General features: G+C 38.2%; 1 long non-coding RNA gene across 1 annotated transcript; it reads right to left on the reverse strand.

The window, feature by feature from the left end:
* Positions 1–4,222: 4,222 nt before the first annotated feature.
* Positions 4,223–8,589, reverse strand: LOC124159873. The gene is made up of 4 exons (XR_006865039.1): positions 8,381–8,589; positions 7,312–7,394; positions 7,128–7,204; positions 4,223–4,296 (listed from the first exon to the last, which is right to left on the reverse strand). It is a non-coding gene; the product is annotated as an uncharacterized LOC124159873 (long non-coding RNA).
* Positions 8,590–11,730: the final 3,141 nt, after the last annotated feature.

Consider the following 11,730-nt stretch of genomic DNA (forward strand, 5'->3'; position numbering starts at 1 on the left):
ATTTATGGCATGAGTAAATTTGTCGATATATGTTCTTACAATCCTTTCTTTATATTACATGCCCCTTTTAATAATTTTTGTTGCCTTTTGTATGTAAAGGCTGCTTCCAAAGACATTTCAGTTCATTTCGGGGGAGATACGAGAATGTTTGTCGATATTTAGTTCTTGCTATATATTTATTTAAATCACAATTAAATTTACATCTATTTACTAAGTGCGTCTACTCCGTTACTTCGTAGTCACTTATATAGGAGAAAGGCGTCCACATTCAGCGTCCATCATCTGCAACGTGAGTAAACTCTCCATTGCCTCAGTGCATTCCCTTCGAATTTCCGCCAAAAATTGACTCGCTCCTCCGCTGACCCAAGTTTTCAGGGGAGCGTCTGGAGCTGGTCCGGAGCGAGGCGGGAAACGGTTGTATGACGTTTGCCGTGACGTCACAGCCTAACCTGTAGCGCTCCGTAGCGAATAACGGACCGCTTGGTGGCGCTCCGAAGCATTGGTAGCGTTCAACGGACCGCACCCCCCGTGGCATCATGCCTGGCGCATTTTCGGTCTGTGCGATCGCTTGTGGGAGCTCTGGCGGGACGAGGTAAGCGGGGGGGTATGTGCTGTTCAAAGGGGCGATGGGAGCAGACTCAAAACCATGCGAATGCGCACGCGCATGTTTTTGGTGACTGACTAGCAGGTAGTGTAGTGGTGTAGCCGCCACCTACACTACCTGCGCCCAGGATCCTAGTCCGTCTACAGAGCCATCTGTATAGCCGATTTCTGCACTACTTCCTCATCGGGTGTAAGGAAAAGAGAATGAATTTCAACTACCGTCACTTGTAAAGGTGTGTTGAGAATAATTATTTTCATACATGCTAATATTATTTCTGTTCATGCAATTTTAAGGGTAGAGTGTACCAGTGATATGTTTTGCTTGCTATGTATTCTATTACGACGAAATATGACGCTCATGGATTAGGATTAACATAATATAATTAAATCATCCTATATCTGCTCTAATGCACACCCTAGATAAATTACCACCAGCCGCCACTGAATTAGCCACAAAATAGTCGTAGTACTAGCCAGTATCATAGATTATATAGTGTAGAATACGAATAGTACCTTCAAAAATTCCTCCAAAAAAGTTGAAAAAATGACTTTCGACCAGCTTTTTCCGATTTTGAACCACTGTGCGGCGCCACTGGTAAAGACGTATAAAATTAGACGATCAGGACTCGTAAATCTATACAATCGAATAAAGATCGCCGTATTTCCCCATCAGCTTACATACCCCATTTCCCCATCAGCATACATCGTCGTCCATTTGACGTACCAAGGGGACTATTCACTGTACGTGGGAAGGACCTCGGCCCATTTATTTTAAACGGGAAAGCTTCGGCACATTCTAATGATAAGAGGAACAAATAGGCATATGCGGATTTAGGGGGTGAGGCACGTGCCCCCGCCAGACAGTGGCGCAGCGAGGAGGGGGAGGGGGGTTTGGGGGATAAATCCCCCCCCCAGAGCTCATTGTCAGAGAAATTTTTAAGTTTAATCCATTTTACTTAATTGGATTGATATTACTGATATAATAGTGTAAGGATTAATAAAATATCCCTCAGAAAGCCGTAAAAACTCACCATTTTGAACCATTTATCATAAAATTCCGCAATTTATTAATCTCACACGTACCGCTTATCCTGGTAGGTATTCCATACCCCCACACACCCCAGTATTAGTTGCCCCTCCATCCTTAATTCCTAGATGCACCCCAGCCACCTAAAAATAGTCAAGATTTTTAATACGGTAATCATTACGTTCGTTTTATTTTGTGTATTACGGAGCCTCAATCATTTAGTTTAACATTAACAATATTCATAACAAATTAATGAGAATATTTACTACAGTAACTCTTGTATTGTGTTTTTAATCTAAAATATGAGAATACCTGTCAAATCCTTGTCCCCCCGCAGAAAGAAATCCTGGATCCACCCCTGATGACGACCATAACAAAGTACATCTAACTCGAGGATTCTCTATTCAGCAACTACTCACCATGCATTTAAACGATTTTACAGAAATGGCAGAGTTATCAGAATTGCACGGGAAACTTGGGTGATATTAAGGCCACAATATGTGGTGAATAATCATAATTTAATGAATGATCATGCAAATGAAATCATTCTTTGTGAATAACAAAAAAAAATTGCGAAAGAACCATCGCGCACATAATCATTAGGGGAAAATTATAACATATTCTATTTTGCTCGCATGATCCTGTGAATGATCACGTGATCATTCAGCATGAGCATATCACACGGCCGCAGCCTCTAGGAATATCAACAGAAATTTATATTCGAGATGATATTGTCTTTCCTTTCCACGTTAATCCCTACAATTGCATGTACTCTATTGCAAATATAACGGCATATAAATTCATCACTCTGCACTCATTGCCGGGAAACATAGCCTATGCGGATTTAGGAGCGGGGGGATGCACCCCCCAGACGCTTAAAAAAGTAGACAAGATTTTAAATACAGTGGTTATAACATTCGTATTATTTTGTGCGTTATGGAGCCTCAACCAATTAACTTCGTATCAATAACTTTCATATTGAAATGAAGAGAATATTTAGTATACTAGAAATTGTTGTATGCTTTTTTTAATCTCAAATATTAGAACATGGGCAGCTGCGCCCCCAGAAGCAAAATTAAATTTAGTTCAAAGAAAGTTTTGAAATTTTTTCTTTAAATCCAAGAAAAGTGATATTAGTCTATTTACATGTAACAAAAATAATACTTTTTAAGAGCAAATAATTATAGAAGACCATTTGCCTGTCAACCCTTGTGCTCCCCAAGAAAAAAATTCTGGATCCGCCTTTGCCGGGAAACAACCGTTTTCAAAACAGAAATGCACCCCAAGAAACAGATGACATACCACGTCAAAATCCAGGTCATACAGTATTAAATTAATGTGGAATTACAAAGTGTTTTAAATATCACCGTGTACAGTACTATTTATCTGACATTGGCATCAGTAGAAATCCCTTATTTACATGTCCCCTTGTTAGTAACACTAATTGTTAGTAGTAATGAAGTATTTCGGAAAGCCGTCTCAGGCTCTGAACCAGTGGTGTCAGGGTGCCGGAATGCCGTTTGGGCACTAGTTAACAAAAGACATAATAGTCAAATAACACTTATACAGTGGAACCCCGATTTATCGTTCCCGCATTAATCGTTTTCCCGTATTCATCGTTCGCCGCTCCTGGTCCCAAATTAAGTTCCATAAAGACAATGTAATTTTTTCCCGCATCTATCTTTCCCCGAAGTATCGTTTTCCCGCATTGATCGTTCGAAGATCGCGGTCCCGTCGTATAATTTTCCCGCATTCATCGTTTGACAAAAATAAGACGAAGTGTTTACAACGTGTTGTTTATGGCTAATAACGACAGACACATAGTTTGAATCTTCCCCAGGAGATTGAAATACGATAGGGAGAAGCTGAGTGCTTTGGGATAGTCACATTATTGCATTTCCCAAGATCCGGTATCCCCCTCCATTCAGCACTCGCCTCTCCCCGTCTGAAGCTTTCCTCTTCTCCGAAATAAAAAAAGGTCCCAGCTCGAGCAGGGATCATATTACGAAGACCTTAGCAAGAGGTGCCAACTGTGTAATATATTTATGGCCTGGCCGATCTAGTACCTACTCCAAGTATAGATGGCGTTAGTTGTCACCGGGAAATTCAAACCGGGCTTCTTCCCAATTCTGTTTAAGTTTTCGATTTAATTTTTTTGCATGGATATTTCAGCCTATAACAATTCAAATTACCAACAATTAAATAAACTGGAGGTAATTTGAATTCTTATAGGCCAAAATATCCATAGCAAAACCACTTCATCGTTATTAAGCAGCTAAAGCAGCTTGTTGAGAATTATTTGTCACTTTACTGAGAACTTGAGAATTTAATGAGCATTCATTCATCAATCATTACAAAAGATGATGATAAATCATATTATCGATAAAAATACCCCTAAAGCAATGGAATAACTCTAAAGGCAATTGTAGGCAAAGTTGAAAATAGCATGCGCTGCTTTAAAAAATTCAAATAATACAATATTGTCAACTCAAAAATTTAATTAACTCAATAATGTGCAGCTACACAGTAACACAATTCATGATAAATAATGAAAAAAGTACAAAAATATGAAAAATATCAATTTTCCTCTAGTCTTGCCAGAAATTATAGCTGTTCTTCACTTTTTCCACAATGATGATCCCTGATTGCTAATTCAACCAAATAACCTGAAAGAAATGAAGGACACGAATGAGACATGGCAATCACCACCATTCTCTCTAAGGTAAAAGTAATATTAAAATCCTAGGAGAAGGGAGAACCAAACTTTTTCTAAAATAACACATTGGTCACCAACTTAGTAATGCCTTTACACTATCATGTTTTTGGTTTAGGAACAATTGGAACAATTTAATTGGGCCTCACTTCATCATTAGGACCTAACATGATGTCTTGGGAGCCCTACTCCCACCTTTTTGGAATGATTTTGTAGGAATACAGAAAAATCAATTTAAGGTTGTCATGAAATTTATAGGTTGTTCCTAATACATTTGTAGTAAAAATTTAAAAAGCAGGTGATTTGTTAAAAATTAAAAAAACATCAGGAGATACTGTAAATATGAATATTTGCTAACACACACTCAGGAGTTAATACAAAGGAGCTGAAGATAACTCATCTGTCACCTTAAAGACTAGGCCGAATGCGACTAACTCTTAGAATGAAAAATTCAATCGCTGTCATTCAAAGGAAAACTGAGTGTATAAATATTTTTTGTTGAGATAAATTATGTCACCATATGCTTAACAGATCCCTGATAAAAATAAACTTCTCCATTGTGGTGAGGTGTACCCTCCAATGAGGGTAAGGGAAGGATAGGTGTACCCTTCGTATACCCTTCAGCAAGGGTAGACGAAGGGTATTTTAGAACATTGGTGGGTAGGCCCTCTCCTTCCTGGAGTGTACGGGAAGGGTTGGACCAGCCTCAATAAAGGGTACAGGAAGGGTAGGACTAATATAAAAACTAAATTAAACGAATGGGGATGAGTTGTAACAGTGATTTCTAAAGTTATAAGACAGAAAAAAAATTAGCCTTTACATGGTCTTGAATCCAGAACCTACATATTGGAGGATAATGAACAAGTGCCTTAACAACCTCAGCTATCGAGGTACTTGTCAGATATTGCTTCTCAACGGAACTTATACTACAAAATCTTAAGATGAGATTCGCACCCAGGCCTATGTGGAAGAAAGCTGTGACTTTTTTCTACCTATTTCGTTTCAGAAAATAAGATCGGCATTCAAGTACCGAACATCACTCTAGCGATGTCCCATTGTCAGCCACACAAATATGTTACATCCTAAAAATGTTAATGAAAGAACTTCTAAATGAGCTTTTTTTCACACAATTATAGAAACTATTGTGTACAGTGGCATAGCCAGGAATTTCGTTTGGGGGGAGGGGGGGTCCAAAACCAGGTGGGGAAAGTTTTGAAAAACAGGATACTAAATAAAGGGTTTTCAACTAATTCAAACACTTTTCATAATCGAAAAACTTCGATAGTTAAAGAAGTACATATTTTTTAAATTCATTATTTTTCAATATTTTGTTTTCTTTTATGAAGGAAAATGATTGTTTTTATATTTCGGGCGGCGGAGGGTCCAAATCCCCCGGGACCCCACCCCTCCCCTATGAAAAAATTGTATAAACCTCTTTCAAATTTTTATACATTCTTATACATTGCCATGGTAATGTATAAAATTGTCAAACAGGTTTATACAATTTTTTCATAGGGGCTGACTATGCCACTGAATATGTATATTATTGTTTTCCTTAAGGGAGTTTTAAAGATTAGTTGTGTAGCCCGTCTATCTTTGCTTTCAAAGACTGCTTACGTTCTTGTGCAGAACTCAATACTCTTTAGCAGGTGAAAGTAGCTGAGGAGACACTTTCAGGATATGTTTTCCTCAGTTATAAATGCTAAGTCCCAAGGAAGGGTAAACAAAGGATTTTTCTACCCTTAATGGTGGCTACCTTACCCTTAATGATGGCTAGAGGAAGGTTACACAGATGGTAAGGGAAGGAGTTCCAAGGAAGGGTAGACGAAGGATTTTTCTATCCCTCCCTTACCCTTAATGGTAGGTAGGGCGTGGGTTGTGCAAGGGTAACTACCCACCATGAAGGCTACTACCCTTCCTTTACCCACCATGGTGGAGTTAATTTTTTTCAGGGATATTAGTCATTAGTGTATCATAACCTAAAAGGCGTTAGTGTAAAGGCATTACTCATTTGGTGTCCACTTAATGAAAATGAAACAGGAAGAACTGAATGATAGAATGGTTCATCAAATTGTTGGCACACTCTTTGAGGAAATATCCTTATGAAATACTTCTGACTTCATGAAATTGTAATACTAAACTGAATCAAAAATTTAAACATATGAAACAGTTTGATCAGAAGATCTGAAGGCAGAGTGTCAGAATTAAAAATAACAGAGGACATAACAGAGGTCATACTAAACTGAATCAAAAATTTAAACATATGAAATAGTTTGATCAGAAGATCTGAAGGCAGAGTGTCAGAATTAAAAATAACAGAGGACCAAATGTAGTTGTGAATTGATTTCTCAGCTGCTTACAACAATGAATATGTTACTGTATTCATGAAGTAACAAGTAATGGCAGAATACTTGTATTCATAGAATAGCTGAAGTCATCAATAAGTTTGGTTTAATGCATCAAACTTGTCAAAAATTTATGAAAATTGCATGCAATATTACAAGAGAATGACAAAGAGTTTGAGAATCCACATTCATATAATAGTTGATAATCATTCTGGACAAAATTTTGTATGAAGTGGAATATACATGCAAAAATACATGGTGACTTCATTTCAGGCCTTGGTCAATATACTTCCAAGACTTGATGCTAAAAATCCATCAATGAATTCTCTAACTAATCGATAGATACTTTTTAAAATGTGAGCCTCAACATTCGATCAGAAAAGTGTGGAAGGAATGGAGGGATTTAGAAAATTATTACATTTCCTCTTGACTTACTTACCTTTAGCAAAACAGTAGATTCCTAGACCATAGATACGGCATGCCATCAGAGGTAACTGGAATACATCAACCGGCTTGCTGCAAGTAATACAATGGATATATTTTAATTGGTGGCAATGATGACAATTGTTTCAGATCTAAAAGTTAATGTACATATATGGTTCAGTCCCTTTGTAGTAACATACCTTTGTTTCAACAGCAACAGATTGATCATCCTCATATCTCTTTCATGCCATCTAGAGGTAGCCAGAATGCATCAAAGAGCTTGCTGAAAATGAAAATGATTGATGGCAATAATGAAAATATTTAAATGCCCAGCTATTGAGTAGTCATTTATGAGCAATATAATTTCAATTCATACCATCATATATCTTCATAAATGATGGTATGAATTGAAATTTATATATTTCATTCATACCATCCTAATGTGTCATAAGAACCAATTAACTGCAACTACATTTGTCAAACAGCAACTACTCATTTGTAAAATTTTCAGTGGAAAACACTCTAATCCTATATCTAAGGATTATTTCACATCTGTTCAGTTATTTCTAAGCTAAAATTCTATTTACACTCCCAAAATTTACTATACGAAGAATGACTGATGGAAAATAAGAATCACTTTATAAATGGACACTAATTAAGTAACAACAGAAACCCTCCTCCTTTTCCCGGGCTTGGGACCGGAAACACAGGCCCTGAGATATGAATACCTCCACTGCAAAAATAGGTCAACAATCACCCAGCGAATCAAATCTTCATATAATACAGGAGGTCCACAAATCACATGAACAAGTTCTTATAGGTACTACAGCGTATATTAATGGAAATACTTCCATGCATCTCCACCGATGGCTCAACAAGTTATCACTCTGCCTCTCCTCCTTTTATAGATAAAATAATTGTGTTCAGTTGCTACATGCAATTAAAACGGTACGTGGAAATTGCTGATGCAATGATCATGTTAACAAGTTACACTCTGAAACATTTCACCAATCTTGCAGAACGAATGTCGGACACATATGAATGACAATTGGTGAAAAATAACGAGGGTATCTTGAAAACGTTGCATCAACAACGTTCACCACCAGCATTTCCAACAACCCCATCAAGTTAATAGACACATTGGAATGATTATTGAATGAAAATCAAAATTCCTTGAAGAAAGAATTACATTATTAGCTAATATGGCTTGAAAACTTAACAGATTATATCAAATAATTATATATATGACTGAATGAAGAAAACACTCACCTGGAAACAGTTCGCGGAAATCGAAAAAACTTGCAATCTTTCGATTGACAACCCCTAACTGCACATTTATCTTGCATTTTGAGGCGTTAAATGTCACTACACTTCCAGAAAATTGTCAATTAACAAACCTTTTCTGCGTTAAAAGCAAAAAAGAACACGGCCCACAACGAATATGACGACAACAACAACACAGCTGATGGACGGAATGGAACGGTGCGCAATGTCCGTTGAAACGATTCAAAACATAAACACATGTTCGAATGAAAATATTACTTTGCGTTATGTAATAATGTCAAAAATATCAATAAAAATAAAAATACGAATATCTGAAAGCACTTCATCATTAAAATTGAAAAAATATATTTGAGTTATAGCGTACTCCAACTATAGGCGGAGTGGCGGTCGGTGGTACCTCTTCCCCCGGGCCTGATAAACGGCCTTGACCTTAGCTTCGAAAGAAAATATCAAGTTACTCGAGAACAAAAGAAACCTTTTTCACGCTTCCCCCTTTCTCGAACGCTGACTCGCTTCAAAGATCCCCACCTTTGGAGGTCAACTGCTGCATGAATCACCGATTAGCCCAAAAGGTGTGTAAAAATTAATTTCGGCAATTGGAATTATACTTTTATTAGATTGAGATATTAGTGATGTGCACGTGATTCAAAAAAGAATGATAACAAACACGACGTATTTCTAACGTTATTTAAGCATTTTAAGCAAGGAAATAGTTGGAATAATAAGATGGTGATTTCTGGCGAATATCGATATCCTCGCAGCTGATAGTGAGCTTCACGGCAGTTGATGCGGATTTTTTTCGAAAACGTCAGGTCTGGCGTCTGGTTACAATTTACGAGTTATGCTACAAGTCTCACCTGTCTGAGGTGCTAACGAAGCGATGCCTTCTCAGGATATTTTGTTTCTCCCTAAGTACTAGCAATCTGAATTCATCTGCTCATCTAGAGCTACGCAACTTATATTTACAATGAGTGGGTAAGCCGCCTTCTCCGTAGAATAAAAAAAATTGCGCAGTCTTATGGTCATGCTTCACCCTCTGCAGTAAGCTCTGCTTACGCCGTACGAGATAGCATTAGTGCCGAACTTCACCTTGTACGAGTGGTTCCGTACTTTCCAGGGTGGGTTGACTTAAAACCGGCGAGTGTTTTTCGTGTGGGTTCAATAGAGTCCGGTTTCATTTTTATTAGTTTTATTCTTATTCGTCTTCGGACCATGGCCCTTCCGAAGACACAAGTGAAAAATTTAACAGATAGACTGAAAATAATTGAAGAAGAGGAAAAGAATCCGGGCTAGAAATGCGTGAATATTACAGCACGCCTCGGTATGTCCGCTAGTACATGACGGCAGGGGTAGGGGTAGAGCGAGATCCCTGGTGAAAACAAGAAGTGGGATGAAGCCGAGGATTAAGTGGGCGTCCCGCTGGCGATTAACGCCACATTGCCTCAATCATATTAAAAATTTAATTGCTAGAAAGGAACATTTCAAATATGTAATAAACTATTTTTGGTCTTTGATCCATCTCATAACCAATCACTGCGACGGCGAAATCAGTTGCTTGAGGCATAACTCGCACATTTACCTCGTAAATACGTGTACTTGAAATGGCATTTGATGGATAAGAATTTTTACAGTGAAATAGCAGTGAAAATTCCGAGTGGAGTGCAAACATTTTTTTAGCAAGGCGGGGGTGTTCCTTTAGGATATTTGAAAGAGATATAATTCGAATCAACAATTAATATGACCTAAGTGTTTCGATAAAGTAATAATATTCCTGTAATCAGCTAAAATCTTGTTAGAATCCATTAATGAATATCATAATTCGCAAAAATCAAGCGTTTCCTGGGACATAGGCAACCCGGACAACCATTCCCACATCGATCGTTTTCCCGCATTCATCGTTTTTTTCATCCATCCCCCTGAAAAACGACAGATCGAGGTTCCACAGTATCAATTTTGTTGCCTCAAAATTTCCAAATATACATATACATTCGTAACAAAAAAATGTAATAATAAAATTTAAATAATGTGTAACAAAAAACAGACTGAGTAATATTTCACTTCTAAAAAATATTAAGGAAAGTGCATCCTGGGCCCTGCCAATTTTTGCCATAACATCAGTGCTCTGAACCACATGGGTGCAATAATGTTTCCCACTCCTTCCGTACAGTAGGTCTTACATACACCTCAGCCCTGGAAATTGGGCTTCTTGGGCATTTATTATCAGCCAGTAAGAATAAAGAAAATATATCTGAAGTTTTAGGAATCTTTAAAACAACATATATGATGATGTCTCCATGCTTCTGGGTTTCACAGCGTGGATTTTCTTTGTGACGACAGAGCCTCCGGTATTCCAACCGGCATCTTCAGGTCACAAAGAAAATCCACGCAGTGAAACCCAGAAGCATGGAGACATCATCTAGACAACGCCACGGAAAACTACGAATCAATGTATAAAAAAAAAAAATCAATCAAAAAGATAACGGACAGAAGGCGAAAACAATGCCCCCCGGTTTGAAAGGCTATATAAGCGCAGGAAGGCAGGCCTGCAGCACATTAATTCTCTGAGGACGATGGAAGAGTGTTCCGTCGAAACGTTAGGCCAAAAAATTCTCACTCAGCTAGAAACCCGATAAATATTTATAAGAAATATTCGCCGAGAAAAAACAAGATCATATATCAATGTATATGATGTTGACCTGCCAGTAAAAAGAAATATTTTCTGTGTTATAAAACTAAAATCTATCCGGAAAATGAGTACATCATGAAGATATGGCTAAATTTGCACTGCAGTAGCCATGAACCCCATTCTGAGTTGCACTCTGCCATTGTGTGGGGAGCATATCGAGGCTTGGCTCTTCCCCAGCCCTCCCCTTATAGTCGTACCCAAGCCTGGCACTTCACCCAAACAAATAATTTTGTACCTCCTGGTCCTAAGGGCCCCCGCGCACTGGCAACTTTTACAAACCCGCACACTGGCAACTTTTACAAAGCAACTATTTAGTTGCTTTCAGGAAGTCCCTATGGAACACACGGCAGTTGCGGCAACTAAAAAGTTGCCCGTGCGCGGGGCCACAGTTAATTTCGTGTGTTTCATTTGAACATCCACAAAGCAACTAAATAGTTGCTTTGTAAAAGTTGCCAGTGTGCGGGGACCCTAAATGGATAACAAAGTAAGGGCTATTCCCTAATTTTTAAAATGAGAAGCTTCGCGCTGTTCCCATCCGAAAACGGATGACTTTACCACTTTCTCGAAAGTCACGCAATAAATGCAAATTTGATCTACTTGGGGCCGGGAGGATTACAGACTGCAGATTCTCTGACAGCAACAAATCCAC

The sequence above is a fragment of the Ischnura elegans genome, chromosome 5, assembly GCF_921293095.1.
Source record: "Ischnura elegans chromosome 5, ioIscEleg1.1, whole genome shotgun sequence".
NCBI classification, from domain to species: Eukaryota; Metazoa; Arthropoda; class Insecta; order Odonata; family Coenagrionidae; genus Ischnura; species Ischnura elegans.